Genomic DNA, 22,126 nt, shown 5'->3' with positions numbered 1-22,126 from the left:
GGTAATTTTGTTCTTAATAATACTCTCTACCATTTTGCCCGGCACCGACGTCAGACTCACCGGTCTATAATTTCCCGGATCTCCTCTGGAATCTTTTTAAAAAATTGGTGTTACATTGGCCACCCTCCAATCTTCCAGTACCATGTTTGATTTTAAAGATAAATTACATATTACTAACAATAGCTCCGCAAGCTCATTTTTTAGTTCTATCAGTACTCTGGGTTGAATACCATCCGGTCCATGAGATTTGCTACTCTTCAGTTTGTAGAACTGCCCCATTACATCCTCCAGGTTTACAGAGAATTCATTAAGTTTCTCTGACTCGTCAGCTTTGAATACCATTTCTGTCACCGGTATCTCACCCAAATCTTCCTCAGTGAAGTCCGAAGCAAAGAATTCATTTAATCTCTCTGCTACAGCTTTGTCTTCCCTGATCGCCTCTTTTAACTCTCGGTCATCTAGCGGTCCAACTGATTCTTTTGCCGGCTTCCTGCTTTTAATATACCAAAAAAGTTTTTACTATCAGGCTTATTTTCGAAAGTGATCGCCGGCCATCTTCCGACATAAATCGGGAGATGGCCGGCGATTTTGCAAAAGTGGCGAAATTGGTATAATCGAAAGCGGCGTTTTTACAACATTGCCGCTTTCCCGTCACCTCGCCAGCGAATGTTCAAGGGGGTGTGTTGGCGGCGTAGTGAAGGCGGGACATAGACGGGCATGGGCATGGCTACCAGATGGCTGGCTTTCGCGGATAATGGGGAAAAAAAGCGGCGTTAAGCAGTATTTCTCCGGGTTTACTTGGTCCTTTTATTTTCACGACCAAGCCTCAAAAAGGTGCCCCAACTGACCAGATAACCACCGGAGGGAATGGGGGATGACCTCCCCATACTTCCCCAGTGGTCACCAACCCCCTCCCACACTAAAAAAATACAAATAAAACCCTTTTTTTGCCAGCCTCAAATGTTATACCCATCTCCCTAACAACAGTATGCAAGTCCCTGGAACAATTTTTAATGGGTGCAGTGCACTTCAGGCAGGCAGACCCAGGTCCATCCCCCACCTACCTGTTACACTTGTGGTGCTAAGTGTTGAGCCCTCCAATCCCCCCCCCAAACCCACTGTACCCACATGTAGGTGCCCCCCTTCACCCATGAGGGCTATGGTAATGGTGTATAGTTGTGGGGAATGGGTTTGGGGGGGATTTGGGGGGCTCAGCACCCAAGGTAAGGGAGCTATGCACCTGGGAGGTATTTGTATATATTTTTTTTAATTTTTAGAAGTGTCCCCTAGGGTGCTTGGTTGGTGTCCTGGCATGTGAAGGGGACCAGTGCACTACAAATGCTGGCTCCTTCCACGACCAAATGCCTCGGATTTCGCCGGGTTTGAGATGGCTGGCATTTTTTTTCTATTATCGCTGAAAAACAAAACCGGCGATCTCAAACCCGGCGAAATCCAAGGCATTTGGCCGGGCTAAACCGTATTATCGAAAAAAAGATGGCCGGCCATCTTTTTCGATAATACGGTTCGGCCAGCTGTTGCGCCGCCAAAATAGATCGCCAGTGAACTATTTCGCTGGCGACGTTCGATTATGCCCCTCCACATGTTTTTGCCTCCAGTGCAATCTTTTTTTAGAAGTCCTTCTTAGCATTCCTTATCAGCGCTTTGCATTTGACTTGACATTCCTTATGTTTCTTCTTCCATTTTTTGAAGGATTTTCTTTTAGCTCTAATAGCTTCCTTCACCTCACTTTTTAACCACGCTGGCTATCGTTTGGTCTTCCGTCCTCCTTTTTTAATACTGGGAATATATTTGGCCTGGGCTTTCAGGATGGTGTTTTTGAACAGCATCCACGCCTGCTGTAAATTTTTGACCCTCGCAGCTGCTCCTCTTAAGTTTTTTTTTCACCGTTCTTCTCATTTTATCATAGTCTCCTTTTTTAAAGTTAAACGCTAATGTATTTGATTTCCTTTGTATACTTACTTCAAAGCTAATATCAAATCCGATCATATTATGATCACTGTTATCAAGCAGCCCCATCACCACTACATCCCACAACAGACCATGCGATCCACTAAGGACTAGGTCTAGAATTTTTCCTTCTCTTGGCAGCTCCTGTACCAACTGCTCCATAAAGCAGTCATTAATTTCATCAAGGAATTTTACCTCCCTAGCATGCCCTGATGTTATATTCACCCAGTCAATGTCGGGGTAATTGAAATCACCCATTATTATTGTGTTGCCCAGTTTGTTTGCGTCCCTAATTTCTTTTAACATTTCTGCATCTGTCTGTTCATCCTGGCCAGGCGGACGGTAGTACACTCCTGTCACTATCCTTTTCCCCTTTACACATGGAATTTCAATCCACAGCGATTCCAAGAAGTGTTTTGTTTCCTGCAGAATTTTCAATCTATTTGATTCAAGGCTTTTGTTGATATACAATGCTACCCCTCCACCAATTCGATCCACCCTATCACTATGATATAATTTGTACCCTGGTATGACAGTGTCCACTGGTTATCCTTCTTCCACCAGGTCTCAGAGGTGCCTATTATATCTAATTTTTCATTTAGCACAATATATTCTAACTCTCCCATCTTATTTCCTAGGCTCCTGGCATTCGCATATAGACATTTCAAACTAGGTTTGTTGTTCCTATTTACATCATGTTCAGTACTTGACATTATTAATTTGCAATCTTTTGTCTGATTTTTATTTTTTATTTAAGGACACCAGCCAGCTTATAATTGAAAAAGAAAAACGCCAATATTGCGACCCAAATCGGGAGATAGACGTTTATCTCACAAAAACGAATAAAGCGGTATAATCGAAAGCAGAATTTGGACGTTTTCAACTGCACTCCGTCGCGGATGCGGACAAAGTTGATGGGGGCATGTCGAAGGCATGGTGAAGGCGGAACTGGGGCGTGGTTATCGGCCAATCAGAGATGGGTGCCTTTCGCCGATAATGGAAAAAAAAAATATGCGTTTTTAGCGAGAATTTAGGGCACTTTTCCTGGACCCTGTTTTTCCACGAATAAGGCCCCAAAAAGTGCCCTAAATGACCAGATGACCACTGGAGGGAATCGGGGATGACCTCCCCTGACTCCCCCAGTGGTCACAAACCCCCTCCCACCACAAAATATGCCGTTTCACAACTTTTTATTTTCACCCTCAAATGTCATACCCACCTCCCTGGCAGCAGTATGCAGGTCACTGGAGCAGTTATTAGGGGGTGCAGTGGACTTCAGGCAGGTGGACCCAGGCCCATCCCCCCCCACATGTTACACTTGTGCTGGTAAATGGGAGCCCTCCAAACTGCCCCCCAAACCCACTGTACCCACATGTAGGTGCCCCTCTTCACCCCTTAGGGCTATAGTAATGGTGTAGACTTGTGTGCGGTGGGTTTTGAGGGGGATTTGGGGGGCTCAACACCCAAGGGAAGGGTGCTATGCACCTGGGAGCTCTTTTACCTTTTTTTTTGTTTTTGTAAAAGTGCCCCCTAGGGTGCCCGGTTGGTGTCCTGGCATGTGAGGGGGACCAGTGCACTACGACTCCTGGCCCCTCCCACGAACAAATGCCTTGGATTTATTCGTTTTTGACCTGGGCGCTTTCATTTTCCATTCTCACTGAAAAACAAAAATGCCCAGCTCACAAATTGTCGAATAAAACATGGACGTCTATTTTTTTCGAAAATACGGTTCGGTCCGCCCCTTCAGGGACCCGTTCTCGGAGATAAACGCCCATGGATATAGATGTTTTTGTTCAATTATGCCCCTCCAGATCTACTACGGTCTCTTTTGCAACCTCACTATCAGAATACCTTATCTTCCCTGTTTTGGTGATATCTTTGAAAGATATATTATCCCGAATCATGCACTTTTGAGCGACTGTCGGCCTTCCCCCCGTTTCTAGTTCAAAAGCTGCTCTATCTCCTTTTTAAATGCCAATGCCAGCAACCTGGTTCCACCCTGGTTAAGGTGGAGCCCATCCTTTCCGAATAGGCTCCCCCTTCACCAGAATGTTACCCAGTTCCTAACAAATCTAAAACCCTCCTCCCTGCACCTTCATCTCATCCACGCATTGAGACTCCGGAGCTCTGCCTGTCTCTTGGGCCCTGAGCGTGGAACGGGTAGCATTTCAGAAAATGCTACCCTAGAGGATCTGGATTTGAGCTTTCTACCTAAGAGCCTAAATTTGGCTTCCAGAACCTCTCTCCCACATTTTCCTATGTCATTAGAACCCACATGTACCAAGACAGCCAGCTCCTCCCCAGCACTATCTAAAATCCTCCATCAAAGCATTCCAGAGCTTAACTATTTATTTGTTTTAAAAGTATTTTCAAGTTACTTTCTCTAGTGTCCTCTAGTTTTGTACTTTTGAAACGAGTAATAAATTGACTTACTTACTCTCATTCTGCACCACTCAGGATTTTGTAGATCTCAATCATATCTCCCTTCATCCGTCTCTTTTCCAAGCTGAAAAGCCCTAAGCTCCTTAGCCTTTCCGTATACGAGAGGAGTTCCATCCCCTTTATCATTTTGGTTGCTCTTCTTTGAACCTTTTCTAATTCCACTATATCTTTTTGGAGATACAGTGAGCAGAATTGAATGCAGTACTCAAGGTCACACAATGGAGTGATACAAAGGCATAATAGTATTTTCGGTCTTATTCACCATTCCTTTCCTCAAAAGAGTGCACACCATTATTGGCAAATAATCATTTTTTTTTCTTTTTTGATATGCAATGACATGGGATATCTCACTGACATTTCCAAAATTATTGCAAATGAACGCTCATCCTTGTTGGACACCCTTTGACAGAGGAAACCTTGACTTCTCCATTGTACTTAGGCTTTTATTTTTCCCTCCAAAAGCTCAAGCTCAAATGCAATTGGGCCATATTTTTTTCATAACTGACCTCCTACTATTCAGTTTGATGGCCATTTTTAAACCAGAGACCCAGAATGTTCCTCCTGAAACTGACATTAATAGGACAAGCACAAAGACAAAGTAAAAAAGATAAAATAGCAGGAAATGTTTTTTTCCATACCTTCTAAAAATATTTTGGCTGGCACCCAAGTTGTATAAGTATCTTTCTATACTTGATTTAGACAATATTATCAATAAAAATTACAGATAGAACCCATGTAGAACATTTCACATGCACGCACCATTTCATGTTACTTTCAAATCCCTCAAACACTTTAGTTTCAAAATCTGATTGATCTCAAAGGCAGAGTGAAAGAGCGAGGCATCTGATTATTATTAACTACCCCCTCCTTTTACAAAGCAATTTGCAAAAGGGGGTAAAAAAGTACAGTGACTGTGGGTCTGCTTTCTGCGGGAAAGATTTTTCCCCATCTCTCAAATTCCTCTTTCAACCTTGCTGTGTTTTGTTTTGAAACAACACATTCTTTGTAGTTGCTGAGGGCTGGTTGCACAAAATCTTAGATCTTCTCATGCCATTGAGAAGAGAGAAACTTTATTTGAAATAAGTGCAGAGTCTGTGTAGGCTCTTTATAATGGCCTCATGATATTCTTGGAGCAGAACTTGATGAACGATGTAGGTTTTAGGTAGAAAGTGCTTGCTGATCAGCTAGGTTTAGCAAAGGTTTTACTTAGAAGCAAGAATGTTTGTATAGGATGGGTGTGTATTGGGCTGCAGGTCAACAGAAATTTTAGGGTGGAGGGACACTTTTCCTGTTCCTTGACTTTTAATACAGAGTAGGCAACTGTAGTGCCACATTAAAGCCAGGGAGACATACAAACTAGTGTCTCCCTTGCTTTGATAAACTAAACAGTTCATATTCAAAACCACTAATATTGCTAGAACCAGATAATTACTATATAAGTGATGCATGCTGAAAATGTCAGCTGAAAGAACACATAAATTATAGAAAAAAAAAGAAATAGAACATGATGGCAGAAAGAAAAATATGGCCCATCAAAACAAAAGACCCAGCTTCTTGAATCCCTTCTGCTCCCTCCATTGAATTCTGATACTGTCCTCATCTGTATCACCTCTACTGAGAGGCTGTTCCATGCGTCCGCCACCCTTTCTGTATAGAAATATTTTCGATTATTCCTGAGTCTATTGCTTTTCACCTTCATTCTATGATCCTTCATTCCGGTCTTCTTTCAACTGAAAGAAGTTGCCTCCTGTGCATTTACACCATGAGGGTATTTAAATGCCTTTGTTATATCTCTATCCCACCTTTCCTCCAGGTATGCAGGTTTAGATCTTTGAGTAAAACTATTGGCCATTTTAGCATCTGCCCTCAGGCAGTTTATATTCTTTTGAAGGTGCAGTCTCCATAACTGTACACAGTAGTTCAAGTGTGGTCTCTCCCAAAACGTATACAGAGGCATTAGCACCTCATTTCTCCTATTGTCCATTCCTTTCTATATTCATTCAGCATCCTTCTGTTTTTTGCTGTCATCTTATCTATCCATTTAGTTACCTTAAGATTATTAGATAAAACCATCTCAGATCCCGTTCTTTTTTCATTCACAGATGAATAACTTCACCCACTGCTCCCTTGAGTTTTTGGTTTTCTAGCCCATTATAAACCATAAAATTGTATTTCTCTGTTTATCACCCTCCTCTCACCTATCCACACCCATCCTGTTAGAATATCAATGAAATGCTTTGATGTCCCCATGCATACCTCCTACCCACCCCCACCCTCCCACCCTGTCAGACTGTCAAAGTAACGCTTGGATGTTTCACTTATATATACTATCTGCTGCCACATTTGCTTATTTCCGATGTGATGAAGAAGGGCAACCTTTGAAAGCTAATCAAGAAATGTATTAAGTTATGTCCAATAAAAAAGGTATCATCTTATTTTCTTTTCCATGTTTTATTTTGTTTGATTTCTATTGCAATTCAAATGAATGACCTGGATATTTTTTTTAGTATGATATCTTAGCTGTCAAAATCTAGATCATTCTTCAAGCTTTGCTAGCTCTCCTACAGCTTTCAGAGTATCTACTCCATTACAGATTTTGGTACCAGCCACCAAAAAACATACTTGTCTATATAGCTTCTCTGCGATGTCAAAAATATTGAAAAGAACTGAATCAAGGGCAAATCCTTGCAGTACACTAGTAACTTCCCTGTATTCAGAGTGAACTCCATTTACTACTATTCTTTGTTGCCTCCCACTCAATCAGTTTCTAACTCAGTCAGTCACTTTTGGTCCCATAGCAAGGGTGCTCAGTTTATTTATAAATTGCCTACATAGGACCATGTCCTAAGCTTTGCTAAAATCTGAATATACTATATCTAGCTTTCTCCCATATTTCAAGTCACCCACTCAATCCAACTGGCCTTTAATTCTCAGCCCCCTCTTTTGTGAAGAACATCACCCTCTCATTATAGTCCTCCAGAATTACTCTTGACTCTATGAAAGCATTGAAAAGTGAAGCCACTGGAACTTCTCTAAGGGGTCTTTTTACTAAACCACGGTAAAAAGTGGCCTGCGGTAGTGTAAGTATGGATTTTGGGCACGCAAAGAATTATTTTTCAGTGCACCTGTAAAAAAGACCTCTTTCCCCCCCCCCCCCCCCCCCAAAATAATGGACATGTGGCAAAATCAAAATTGTCACGCGTTCATTTTGGGTCTCTGACCTTACCACCAGCCATAGACCTAGCAGTAAAAGAATTTGTGCAGTAATGACCTATGTACATCAGATGCCACTAGGCGTGCGTCCGGTACGCATGTCAGAAAAAAAATATTTTTCAGATGTGCGTATCGGATGCGCACCAAAAATGAAATTACCCCAAGAGCCACGCGGTAGTCAGGCGGTAAGTTCATTTTGGCGCACATTGGGCGTGCATAGACACGCGGCTTAGTAAAAGGGGCCCTAAGTTCCCTTAACAACCATGCATGTATCCCATCCGTACCATCACTGTATTTACATTTAGTTTAGCCAGCTCTCACATTCATAGTCTGTTGAAAATTGCTTGAGGTCTACCTCACTTCCATTCTAGTTTGCTTCTGTTGTCTGCTGTACTACACCTGGATCTTTCTCAGTAAACAAAAATATTTAATTCTGGGGAAAAGGAAAAATATTGAATTCTCCTTTTTCCCCATCAGCCTCCCTATATTTTGTCTCTTCACCTTTGAGTCTCACAATGCTACTTTTATACTTTCATATCTAAAAAAAACAAAAAACATCTTATCCCCCTACCTTATCGTTTTAGCTATTTTTCTTCCATTTGCATTTTTATTTTCCTGACTACTTTCCCAGGTTCTTTTAGCTTTTCCAGATATTTTTGGCTATTTAAATTTCTATGGGGACAATTCCATAACATAGGTGCTAACATAGGTCTATTACAGTGTAAGTGTAACCAGAAACACATCTGGAGCAACACGAACATATCTAAATCTCCACTACCCAAGCTGCAAAGGACTCAAAATACAAATCAACTTATGCATCCAGTTTTTCCTACATAAGCACACAACTGTGAAAAGCATTACCAAAAGCCCTGAAAACAAAGTATGACCACCTAAACTTCCGGAAATCACTAAAAACTAACCTGTTCAAAAAGGCATACCCTACCGATCCAACTTAAACACCTGAACTCTGCAACACAACGAAACCAAAGCACGTAATGGACATAACATAACTCTTCCGCTCTACGATTCCCCAATGTGTCCCACATGAACCTTATTCCACCACAACATCACTTTGTATTTGTTCATACCGGAGTTGGCGAACGCCTTTCCGGTACTATGTAAGTCACATTAGCCTGCAAATAGGTGGGAAAATGTGGGATACAAATGTAACAAATAAATAAATAAATAAATAATAGCATTTATGCAAATATGTGTGCACATACTCATATAAATGCCAATATTCTGCCTAAGTGCTATTCTGTAAATATGCAAGAGGAGCAAATACATGGGCAGAGTATGGGTGGGACACCCACTTAAATACATAACTTATAGAATATGGTACTTTAAATAAATCCAATCTGTAGGTGCTGACACTTTCACCAGCTCTATGGCAGGTGTAAGTACTCATACCTACATTCTAGGCATGTATTTCACCATTAAGTTAGTATCCTATAAAGCAGAGGAGCTCAACGTTGGTCCTTGAGATCCACAACCTAGTCAGGTTTTCAGGATTTCCCCAGTGAATATGCATGAGATCTATTTGCAAGTACCACCTCCATTGTATGCAGATAGATCTCATGAATATTCATTGTGGAAATCCTGGAAACCCGGCAGGGGTGTGGACGTCAGGGACTGACATAGATCACCCCTACTATAAAGGAATGTAGGTATTCTATGTTCCTTTATAGGTTGGGCTCCTATCAGGCACCTTGTTACAGACTTACCCTGTATATGGCCACAATTTCTCAATATAACTGCAGGCAAGGTTAGATGTGTTCTAGAACAGTGGTTCTCCAACTTTCTTGTGTTGTGACATACCTGACAGTGTTCATGTGGGTGACACACTGAACACTAAAATTCACAGTTGAATAACAACAACAAAACTCCTAAATATTTCACTGTTGAAAATGATGAATGGGAAATATAAATATAGCATATTCTTAAACAGAATTTACGTTAATTTTAACAACAGTTAACAAAGAAATTTTGATCTTCACTTTATCAATGAGAAATCTGGGACTGATGATGCTGTATGAAGTTTTTCCATATTGGATTGTATAATAGTAAAATTCATAATAACCTTACAGTCAAGTCAAGAAATGTTTAGCCATTCTAGAGTGTATACAACGTATCATACAAAATAAATGTATTTTCAAATTCTGATATCACCTCAGTAACAACAACACAAAACCTCGCTGTTCCTGACAAGTTAAATGGCACTAAATATTGGGGGGGGGGGGGGGGGGGGGGATGTGTTTAAGTGAAATGCACAAACAGCAGAAATAACTTGAACAAGCTAAGCTGTCCATTTAAATGATGCTCGTACTGTATATTCAGTCATTGAATTCAGTGCATAGTATAGCTGAATATATGCATAACTTGAAATGGATAACTTATATTCTTAAATGTATGCAAAGGGCAATTCTATAACTTGGTGCCACATCCTATATAATAAAACTCACCCTCAATGTTCTGAGGACACTGACGTCACTGTCAGGTCCTAGGGGTACTTCCTTACGGTTTGAAGCCTTCGTGGTGGTGAAGCCACCGAAAACACTGTGTTGGGGCCCCGCCCTCGCGTCAAACGTGATGATGTCGAGGGTGGAGCAATGGTGTCACTGGCAACACAACAAACGACGCAGCACATTGAAGGTGGCGTGCCTGCCGAGGTCCGCCTTCAGAACGCCGAAGGGGTGAGTAGGGAGGGGGGGAGGTTCGGAAGGAAAACCGTGCTAGCGTCCGTTTCATTTCCGCAAGAAACGGGCATGTTTTACTAGTTTACATATAAATATTCAGAATGCTGGCAGTTTTATGGGCAAGGGTACACACACAAAGCAACCAAAGTCTTGGGTCTTTTTACTAAGGTGTGTAGAAAAATGGCCTGCACTAGTGTGGGCAGGTCTTTTGGTTGCATGCAGATTTTTCAGTGTTTTGGCCGAAAATGGACATACAGCAAAATAAAAATTGGCACGCATCCATTTTGGGCCTGAGACCTTACCGCCACCCATCCACTTAGCGGTAAGGTCTCACGGGTTAACCTGGTGGTAATCATCAGTGCACGAATACTGCCGATTACCGCACAGTTAGTGCCACGTGGCAGAAAATGAAAAATATTTTCTGGCATGCATAGCGGACGCGCGTAAAAATTAGAATTACCGCCCAGAGCACACGGTAGCCAGGTGGTAGTTCTAATTTGATGTGCATTGTATGCACTTAGGCACCTCTATTCTGTAAATGGCATAGCGTGTAAATGCAAGGAGGTATTCACAAGCATGGAGCATAGGAGGTGCAGGGAATTACATGCTCAGTCCATGCCGTACTTAGGTGCTTGCAGTTATGCCAGGCATATAACGGTTGTAAATGCAGGTATATAAATGCAAGGGACAATGCTGGGTTAAGCTGGTATTCTATAATAGAATCTTGATGTCCAGATGCCATTGAAGATCTCACTACGTGGCACCCAGACACCTAAAAGGAGTTGCCCAATTACAGATTTGCCCCCTCAGTGTTCCACTGAAATTGTTCTTGTAGAGTCCTTTTACCAAATTACAGTAAAAAGTGGCCTTAGCCGGTTCTTATGCGGGTCATTCCTGTGCGCTAAGGCCATTTTTACCGCTGGGGTAAAATGGGCAATTTTTCCATTTTCACTACTAATAGCCAAATGCTAATTTCTCCATTAGCGCATGGCCATTAGCATGGGAGCCTTTACCACCACATGTTATGTAGGCAGTAAGGGCTTGCATGCTAAACATATAATTGGTTAGCACACGGCAATGTAGCTTCGCTAACTGATTAGTGCAGAACATGCCTACTCTCCACAGCAGACCCACCTCACTACTAAATAATAAATTTTATTTTTTAGTGTGTGGGTATCGTAGGCATGCAAAAATTCAAAGTGAATGGGCTGTGTTGTCATTAGCACCAGGGAGGGTTAATTTTCTGAAAAAAAAATGTTTTCCTAATTAGACAATTTATTTGAGTTTCTAATGTTAAAGCATTATCTAAATAAATGCCTAAAATTTTAATACAAGATGACAATTCACAATTTTTCTTTTCTGCCATTATTGTTGAAGGTATAATTGAGCCCAATGAATGTCCAAAGCATATAAATTTTGTTTTATCTGAGTTCACTTGGTATTAACAGGTTCTCAAATTAAGCAGTTTAGTTCTATCAGCCAGAAGTATTGTAAGACCCTGAAGAGCCATTTATAGAATACTATACAATGTCATGAAAAGACTTTCCAGTGCTGTAGACTATCTATGTAGTCAGACTGGAATGGAACAGGATATGCTGGACAGTCTGCTTACGATCAGCCAACCCTGTTAAATTTAAGTGAACAAAATTAATTTTCTTCTTAATCGTTTTATTTGGTCAAAGCAGACATATACATTAGCATTGAATTAAAGCTTAAGTTCTGTGATGAAAGTTTGTGACAAATAGCCAGGGCCAGATTTAAGATGTTGGCAGGGCCAATGCAAGGGTATTGGGCACCCTAAATGAACCTTTAGCCTTATGGGCTCGTAATCTGTTCACTGAAAACATCATGGTTTAAATTTGGCTTGTGTATATGTCTATGTGTGTGTGTGTTACACACATAGACACAGACACACACACACACATGAGGAGCACAATTTCCAAAAGTAATTTGCTCAGGTGAATGGGCTATTTGAAAATTGCCCACCCTTTCTGCAGGAAAAAATGCACATTAATAGTTTGAGTTTGTGTGGCTGTCAGGATCTATTGTTTTAGTTTGAATACAACTGTTCTTGGCTGCTCCATCCCATCGTAAAAGCTGTTGCCCTATGCCTCAGCCTAGTTTTGCCTAATGGTTATGTCAGTCCTGGATGTTGGTGCCCTTAGACAAGACCAGGGAGTGGTGTTGGTGGGGGTTCTTTCCTAGATATCATAAATCATAGCCCTAAAGCAAATGGAATTAGTTTCCTGTTTAACCCATGTATTTTGTGCCTTCAAAACTTGGCATCCTAGGCAGTTGCCTATATTGCCTGTGTCTAAATATGGGTCTACATGTAGCAACGTCTGCTACTTATGCATGTATCTATTTATTTATTTATGCCCAATATGCAATTACACACCTTTCAGTTAGCTCAAAGTATGTTACAAATTATAATAATAAAATACAATTATCAAACTCTCCCACTCACTCACCCCATACCCTAATTTCAATAAAAACTTGAGAAAAAAATATCCTTTTCTCTTACATCCTTGACAAAAGTATCTGTAAAATATACTAGCTTAAAATCCAAAAATACTAGTGTTCTAGTATAATAATATATTTACCCTCCTGCTGAAAATGAAACAGGTAGAAGTGGCCTGAAGTTCCAATGGAAACTCACATCTGGATTCTGTTTCTTTATCCAGCGGAAGCTGTAGTATTCACAACCCTTGGCAGGCAGGGAATCCTACCTGCTGAACAACAGCACCACCTTTTGGCCAGACTGAAGGTGTGTGAGTGCTGGATTCCAGAAGGATCTGCAGTCTGTACCAACTGGCCAAGGATCTTTGCTGTGATGGTGGGGTTAGTTGGAGGCAGGAGGGAAAAACAACAGGAACACTAAGTTTAGAGTACTTCCATAGTACTCACTGTGCATGCCATTACTTAGCACATATTAGCAGACAAAACATTTCATTACTACGGGGTCCTTTTACTAAGGTGCACTGAAAAATGGCCTGTGGTACTGTAGACGTGTGTTTTGGGAGCGTGCAGCATTATTTTTCAGTGCGCCTACAAAAAAAATGCCTTTTTTACATTTTTGCCGAAAATGGACATGCAGTGTGAATTCCAGGAATCTTAGGGATCCTTTTACCAAGTTGCGGGTAAAAGCTGAAAAAATATGGCCATGTGATGAGATAACTCTTACCACATGACCATGTGGCGGGGAGCCCTTACCATCACCCACTGAGGTGGCGATAAGGATTCCCGCGCTAACATGACAGTATCCAGGCAGAATGCGGCAATGCCTGATTACCGCTGGGTTATCACCATGCAAGCCAATTCCGGGGGTTTTCTTTTTCCCTGGAAATGGCGCACACTTGGGGTGGGACTACCGCCTGAGGCTGCATTGGGCCACCAGTAGTCCCGAAGGAGTGAGCGGTAGGTAAACCCATGTTGGGCTTATCGTCGCTCTGTAAAAGGGCCCCTTAATGCGATAGGACTTGGGAATGACGTAGAGGATGTAATGCATTTCTGTCAGTGGATGAATAACATGCAACTGTCAAAATGTAAAAAAGAATATATTTTTATTATAGTAAAGATCTGGAGAGGAAGTGTCAGACTACTGTCAAAGGTAATCCCCAAGATACGAGATTCCTTTAGGGGAATTAGTGAACCATGTATGGAGGGGGCACACACTGCTGATGGATATTGGTGCCATGAACAGATCATGTGCAGGTGTTTCAAGAGGTTTAGTTTCAATACATTTGTTACCAGCCAATTTATGATTATGTCCCTCCTTTCAGTACCCTTCTCCACCACCGCCAACTCCAGGCTCCGCCCTTTCTGCCTCGCCTCACCCCACGTGTGGAACAAACTCCCCGAGCCAATACATCAGGCCCCCTCCCTCCTCATTATCAAATCTCTGCTTAAAGCCCACCTCTTCAATGTCGCCTTCGGCACCTAACCTCTACACCTCTACCCAGGAAATCTAGACTGCCCAACTTGACATTTCGTTTTTTAGATTGTAAGCTCCTTTGAGCAGGGACCGTCCTTCTTTGTTTATTTTGTACAGCGCTGCATAACCCTAGTAGCGCTCTAGAAATGTTAAGTAGTAGTAGTATGTCCAGGCTGGAAGAAACATCTAAGATAAATGTAGAAGATTATGAGACAGCCAGTAGCTGGATATAGTCTGTGTAAATAAAGAAAATAAAACCCAGAGAGTGAATAAGAAGGGCTAGAGGAACCAGGAAAACATCAAAATGAAATAGGGCCAAGGATAGATCCTTGCAAGACACCATAGTGCAAGGGATGTGGGGCAAAGGCAGAGTTATTATTTTTAATTTGGATTTTGTTCACATCTTTTTCACTAGTAGCTCAAAGTGAGTTATATTCAGGTACACTAGATATTTCACTGTCCCTGGAGGGCTCACAATCTAATTTTTGAAGCATGAGAAATGAAGGGTTAAGTGTCTTGCCCAAGATCACAAGAAGCAGCAGTGGGATTTCAACCAGGCACCTCTGGATGTCAATCCTGGTGCTCTAACTTCTTGGCTACTCCGCCAATGGACATTGAAAGATCTATGGGTTAAGTAGGACTGAAAGCATTTGAAGACCATGCCAGAAATACAAAGATCAGCAAACCATTGAAGAAGAATGGGGTGATTTATGAGGTCTAAAGCTGCAGATAAATCTAGTGAAAGGAGAAGAACATCCTTTCCTTTACCAAAATTTAGCCTAATACAGTCTGAAAGAGCAAGAAGACTACATTCAGTAGTAAACCCCCAAATTCTATATATGGTGCTAAAAATTGCATGTAGAAATTTGGGTGCTAATAATCACTTAGTACTAATTGGCATTAATTAAAAATGTATACACACAATTTTAGGCGCCGGGATCTGCGTGTTAATTTTATGTGTAGCTCCAAAAAGAGGGAGTGGCCATGGGGGGGGGGGGACTAAGGGCATTCCTGCAATTTATGGGGCCCTTTTACAAAGCGGCGGTAAGCCCACTGTGGGCTTACCGAATGCCAAGCAGGAACTACCACCAGGCTACTACAGCAGCCCAGCAAAAGTTCCTACCCCCAGCATGTGCCATTTTCGGGGCTACAAAAATATTTTCTATTTTTGTAGCACCAATATTTACCCGGTGGTTACTGCTGGGTTAGTACAGTAACCACCAGGTAAATATACGTGGCTATAAGGGCTCTTCCCTGAAGGGCTGCACAGTATTTGGTTCACTTACTGCATGGCCATTTCTTTCTGATGAAGAAGGGCAACCTTCGAAAGCTAATCAAGAAATGTATTAAGTTATGTCCAATAAAAAAGGTATCATCTTATTTTCTTTTCCATGTTTTATTTTGTTTGATTTCTATTGATAACCTTAAGAGTGGACTAACACGGCTACCACACTCCTCTACTTTAAAAAAAAAAAAAAAGAGAGAGAGAGAGCCTTTTAACTGCTGCGGTAAAAGGGGACCTCAGCGTATGTCAAATGCACACACTGATGCTAGCTCAGGCCCCCTTCTACTCAGGGGCGTAGCCATACTTCGGCAGGAGGGGGGTCCAGAGCCCGAGGTGAGGGGCACATTTTAGCCCCCCCGGCGCTGCCCCCCCTCACCACTTTTGATCCACCCCCAGGTGCCGCTGCCCCTCCCCGTCTCTTTTGACCCCCCTCCTGCCACCGCTAACCCTCCCCCGCCACTGTCACATACCTTTGCTGGCAGGGGTCCCCAACCCCCACCAGCTGGTCCCCTTCAGCACCGGTCTCTCAGTCCGGCGCATTCGCTGATCTGGATTCTGTTTCTGTGAGTCCTGACGTCCTGCACATTGGTATGTGCAGGAAATCAGAACTCACAGAAACAGAATCCAGGTGAGCAACGTGCCAGACTCGGAGACCGGCACTGAAGAGGACTTTGGCTGGCAGGGGTTGATCCCCACCAGCAAAGGTACCTGATAGCGGTGGCAGGGGAGGGTTGGCAGTGGGGGGAGAGGGGATTGAATGTGGCGGGGGAGGGTCAGCAGCGAGGGGGGTGAAAGCAAGGGGGGCAGGGCTAAATCTGAAGGGGCCCATGCCCCCGTGGCCCCACCTAGCTACGCCCCTGCTTCTGCTGCAGCTTAGTAAAAGGACCCCTATGTGCACTGTTATAGAATAAGGGGGATTCATGCTTAATTTAGGTGTGAGGATTTACTCCAGGGTTCAGGCATGGATCCTGGTGCTAAGCACTATTCTACAAATGGCGCCTACCTGTGAGTGCCATTTCTAGAATAGGTGCCGATTTTTCAGCACCATTTATAGAATTTGGTCCAAAGTGTGCACAAAAGCCTTGGATAAAGTGCATTAATGGAAGCTAGATAAGAGCATAGTTGAGCAGCAACCAGTTTCTCTATAACTTTAGAGAGAAAAGGAAGAGTGGAAATTTGCAAGTTGGCCATGTCAAGTGGGTCAGCTTTGTCATCCTTCAAATGTGGAAAGACTTTAACTGCTTCCTATATTTTTCTAGATGTATTTATGTTACTGGTATTTAGGTAAAGAAAATAAAAGCAACTTTGTTCCTTTTTTTTCTAATCTATGTGGTGTGCTTCAAACATTCAGTTTTTTTCTCTTAATAATAACATAATTCTGTTTTTCACTCACTGTTTTAGTAATTCTTCACAGGTTATTTTTTTCCCTATAAAACTTTTAAATGTGCTCACAGTTCCAATTTCAGTTCAACTAGAGTTTTAGCACTGGCTTTTCAGTGACTTATCAGTTACTGTAACCCAGTGAGCTTAGTATTGCATTGAATTCTGGTCACTGTATCTCAAAAAAGATATAGCGGAATTAGAAAAGGTTCAAAGAAGAGCGACCAAAATGATAAAAGGGATTAAACACCTCCTGTATGAGGAAAGCCTAAAGAGGTTAGGGCTCTTCAGCTTGGAAAAGGGACAGATGAGAGGAGATATGATTGAGGTCTACAAAATCCTGAGTGGTGTAGAATGAGTGGAAGTAAATTGATTTTTTACTTGTTCCAAAAGTATAAAGACTAGGGGATACTCAAGGAAGTTACATGGAAATACTTTTAAAACAAATAGGAGGGTATAATTTTTCACTCAATGAATAGTTAAGTTCTAAAACTTGTTGCCAGAGGATGTGGTAATATCTGGAGGAAAGGTCCATAGTCTGCTATTAAGATAGATATGGGAAACCACTGCTTGCCCTGGGATTGATAGCATGGAATGTTACTACTATTTGGGTTTCTGTCAGGTATTTGTGGATACTGGACTGGATGGACCATTGGCTGACCCAATATGGCTATTCTTATGATCTTATCTGAGGATTTGCTCATTTTCAATGGGATCACTGCCTCAAATTTTAATTGATGTTCCTTCTATTATTACTTCATTTACTTCAGGATGTCACATGAGGATAATTTATTTCTACTCATCAAAGTATTCTGTTTCCAGAAATTTAAATTCTGGAAAACCAAATCCTTTAACATAAAAGAAGGATCTGGAATCGGCCCAATTTTAATTTACAAAACCTTGTATAGAACTTAGTTCAAATGTTAGAGGCAGTATTACTCAGAGGACAAGCTATTTTAACCCAAGCAAATGTTTTTATATTCAGCTGTTTTTAGACAGATATTTTGACCATTTTTACTTTCCAGTAGGTTATTTTTTATTAAAATCTCAAGTTTGGCTCACATTCACTCAGTCATTCTTGGCTAGGAGCAGTTATTCACCACATCTGTTTAGGATTTAAAAATTAACAGATTGCTCAAACACTCATTCAATACCACAAGCGCATAATCGAAAACAGTCCTCGATTATTAGGAAAAATCTTCCCCAGTATCCCAGTGTAAAAGTGATTTGTTCACATGCATGGAACAGTACTTTTTTCTGCCTCCATCTTTTTCCATTCACCTTTTCAAGTGACCCTTTCAATGGAAATCTTTGCCTCGCTTTCAACCTCATTACCAGCTAGCAACAGACAAGAAGCCCATTTGTTTTTTGCTTTTTTTTTCCTAGCCCCATTTGTGCCAATATTGCATTCAGTTGTTAAATTAGAGACAGTACATTCTATATTCCAATGTGCCTTTCCATATTTGCGTATTTTTGATACATAATGAGGCACATTTTCAAAGCACTTTGGGAGGCTAAGTTCTATAGGTTTCTATGGAACTTTGGGAGGCTAAGTGCTTTGAAAATGAGCCCGATGGTCTATGAGGCATATGAGGACCTTCAGAGGGATATTGAGTGGTCTGTAGTAAGAGACATGAGTGGGGAGTGCCTCAAAGAGTTGCTTGGTAGGTATGAGCCAGAAAAAAAATACTTAAGCAGCTCACTTCAGAAGGGGCTTTGGGGATAACCATCTCAGTCTTTTTTCTATTACTTCTATTTTGAGCAAACCAAGAGCAGAGAACAGACTACAATAGCAAAATGGAAGAGCCAACCAAAAAGGCAATCAGGTTGTATATTCTCAGATTAGGTAAAAATATATGAAATGGTATAAAAGAACCAACAGTAGCTGTGTTTCAGGTATCAGATCAGTTCAATCATTTCCATAATTTAGTCAAAAATATTAACATGATATCAGTGTTCACATGCAAATAAATCATAGACCTTGTTCAACTGTAAGTCTGCCAATGTCATAGTGGTGTAACTGTGGGTGCCTAAATGTTAGGCACAGGGCCGCAGAGAGGGGGGCAAGATTTTCCGCGCCCAGCTTCCAAGGAGGACCCGGTGCTGGCAATTGAGAAAGACTGCTGTGCCGGCCAGGAATCCTTCTTGCTGCATCCCACCTATAAGGAAACAGGAAATTACTTCACAAGAGGCAGGATGCGGCAGGAAGAAGGAACCGTGGCCGACAGAGCAGTCTCTCTCAATTGCTGCTGTGATGGAGATGGGGGGGGGGGGGGGTAGGAGATAGCAGCTGAAGATTGTTTGCCCTGGCTTGTCTCTCAGAGGCTTTGGTTAGGCATGCCAATACCAGGCTATGTTATTATTCTGTAACGGAATCCGGGCCATTTGTGTTTTGCCAATCCTAACATTTTCTAGGTGAATTACTATAAAATGCATTCATAAAATAGCACACAAAATATATGAACATTGTACATAATACATTAATAAGTCATTCCCTCACCCCAAGAACCTTCCTAACATCTAAAGTGACTCCTCTTTAATGTAGCTCAATATATACTCCCACATATAAGCCTTTAAAAAAACAGGAAACTTTTGAAAAACAAACACATTTTATTCCTTATATCAGTTGGGAGCTCATTCCAGGCAATCAGACCCTACTCAGGTGGATTCCAATCTTGCTGCTCTTAATGATGGAATCAGTAATAGACCTTGTTAGCTTGGTTTTAAAATCTTATTTGAGTCAAGGTCTTGGAGCCTAAGACCCAGTAACTGTGAGCCTAAGCTGTTCATCCCAAAAAAGCAAACAGGATGCTAGTAATTATTAGGAAAGAGATGGTGAATAAGACCGAAAATACTATAATGCCTCTGTATTTTGAGTATTGCATTCAGGTTGGGGTATCTCAAAAAGATATAGCAGAATTAGAAAAAGTTCAAAGAAGAGCAACCAAAATAATAAAGGGGATGGAACTCCTCTCATATAAGGAAAGGCTAAAGGGGGACTCTTCAGCTTGGAAAAGAGATGGATGAGGGGAGATATTACTGAGGACTACAAAATCCTGAGTGGCTAGAACGAGTCAAAGCTTTAAGCTTGAAGGGCTCTCCCTTCACATAATAACATAGTAAGTGACAGCAGGCCTGAAAGGTCCATCCAGTCTGTCCAACTGTCACACACACATTATCAATTCATGATTAAATCAACAATGAATGTGATGTAAAATACTTAATTTTGATCTTTCTTTGGCATTTCTGGGGCACAGACCATAGAAGTCCACCTGGGCCTGTCCTTATGTTCCAAGTACCAGGGCCGCCGAGAGGGGGGCAGGGGGGACAGAATTCCCCGGGCACAGGTCTCCAAGGGGGGCCCGGCATCGCAGTCCCCGATCTCACATCTAGCATGGAATGCTAGTCGCGACATATAGAATCTGGCAGTTTGCCTCTACCATCTCCACTGGACAGTTATTATATATATTTTAAAATCTTTCTGTGAAGAAAGATTTCCTTTCATTAGTCCAAACTCTAACCCTTTGAACGTTTATGATATTTTGATGTTGAATCTCCTTTCCATTGAAACATGCATGTTTCTTGGTCATCTTTGTGGTACTTAAGTGTCTCTCATCTATATTCTCCTTCTTCTCCTCTAGGGCTCCGTTGCACAAAGGCAGCCATAAAATACAGCTGCCTCGCTAAAATTTAGTGAATTGCTGACAGTCAGCATTGCACAAAGGGGACCGCATGCAAATGAGCTGCACGGATCCCCCTTTGTGCATCCTGGCTGTTTGTGAGTTTGAACTGGCAAATGGATTTGACCAGGGCTATTTTTGAGGGGGTACTTGGGGGTACTGAGTACTGGCACCTTTTCCATTTCCTGCTAAAATTGACCCATAGTCCACAAGTTTTAATGAAAGAGCTCAGGCTCTATACACTAATTCTGCCTTGTCATAGATTCTGTGGCTGGTTGCAGGGTGCCTGGCTACTGTGGGGTGGGTTCCTCAGTGATCACCCCACCCCTGAAGGGTGATCTGTCATTTCAGTACCGGCACCTTTTTTGCTACAAAGAATGCACTGGATTTGACACTGCTGTCAAATCCATTTCATAGCTCTGATGCACTGGACCTCCACTGTTTTTTTAAATTTACCCTGGTTGTCCAGTGGACCTTGACCCCCCCCCCCCCCCATCTTTTTTAAAACTTTCCCTAGTGGGACCACGACCACTCCCCCCCCCCCCCCCCCCCCGTAACCCTGTAACCTTTTTAAAAAACTTTCCCTGGTGGTTCAGTAGACCAACCCCTTCCCCTGCGCAGGCACACATCCCTGTCTCCCTCCCTCCCACACCCGACGTACACCCCGCCCCTCCCTGTACTTTACAATGAGGTGGAGGCAAGAGGGCTGGAGCAACGACTCCTCACTCCTGCCTCGGGCCTGCCCGGAACAAAATGGCGGCGCCCAGGCCCTGCCCAGTGCATTCTGGGATGCATTGGGCAGGGCTAAACACCATATGTGTGTGGGGGGGTCCATTGGACCACCAGGGACATTTTAAAAAAACATTTAGGGGTGGGGGGGGGGCGCCAAAGGTGAGCTGTAGGAAGCACAAGCAGGCAGCCTTTATAGCTTCCTGCTTATGCTTCTCTTCTCTCTGACAGCTCCAGAGCAGCTGTAAAATTTGCTTGTGAAATTAGGGCTGCTCTGGAGCTGTGCATACCGTGGAATACACATTAGATTACAAATGAGCTCATTAGAATACTAATGAGCTCAATATAATACGTTTGCATGGGGTTCTTGGTGGCTGCTAATGGCACATGTTAGAGCCATGGAAAACACAACAAAAAGCACCCAGGGCCTCCAAAGAAAAGGGATCAAGTCTTTAATGGTAAATGGACCGTGTCGGGTCCATTTAAGTATTGTTTCATCAACGTATACCATTAAAGACTTGATTCTTTTTCTTTGGAGGCCCTTGGTGTTTTTTGTTGTGTTTGTTGGCTTTTGCTGTGCTTTACTCCCTTTCTCTGTTATACTAGAGCCATGGAAAACCCCATTGTGCATTCCTAGCTACCTAAACGTTTGCTTTAAACTGGCTAGAACCAATCTAAAGCAAACATTAATAGCAAGGTAAGCTTTGCACTTCTGGCCCTAGGTATGTAGCATTTTTTTTTGTTTTGTATTCTATATCTTGTATTTTGTACCAAAAAATAGTGTTTGTTGGTTGGTTGT

Source organism: Microcaecilia unicolor, chromosome 1, assembly GCF_901765095.1.
Source record: "Microcaecilia unicolor chromosome 1, aMicUni1.1, whole genome shotgun sequence".
NCBI lineage: Eukaryota > Metazoa > Chordata > Amphibia > Gymnophiona > Siphonopidae > Microcaecilia > Microcaecilia unicolor.
The sequence above is the reverse complement of the archived record's forward strand: the minus strand, read 5'-3'. Positions refer to the sequence as shown.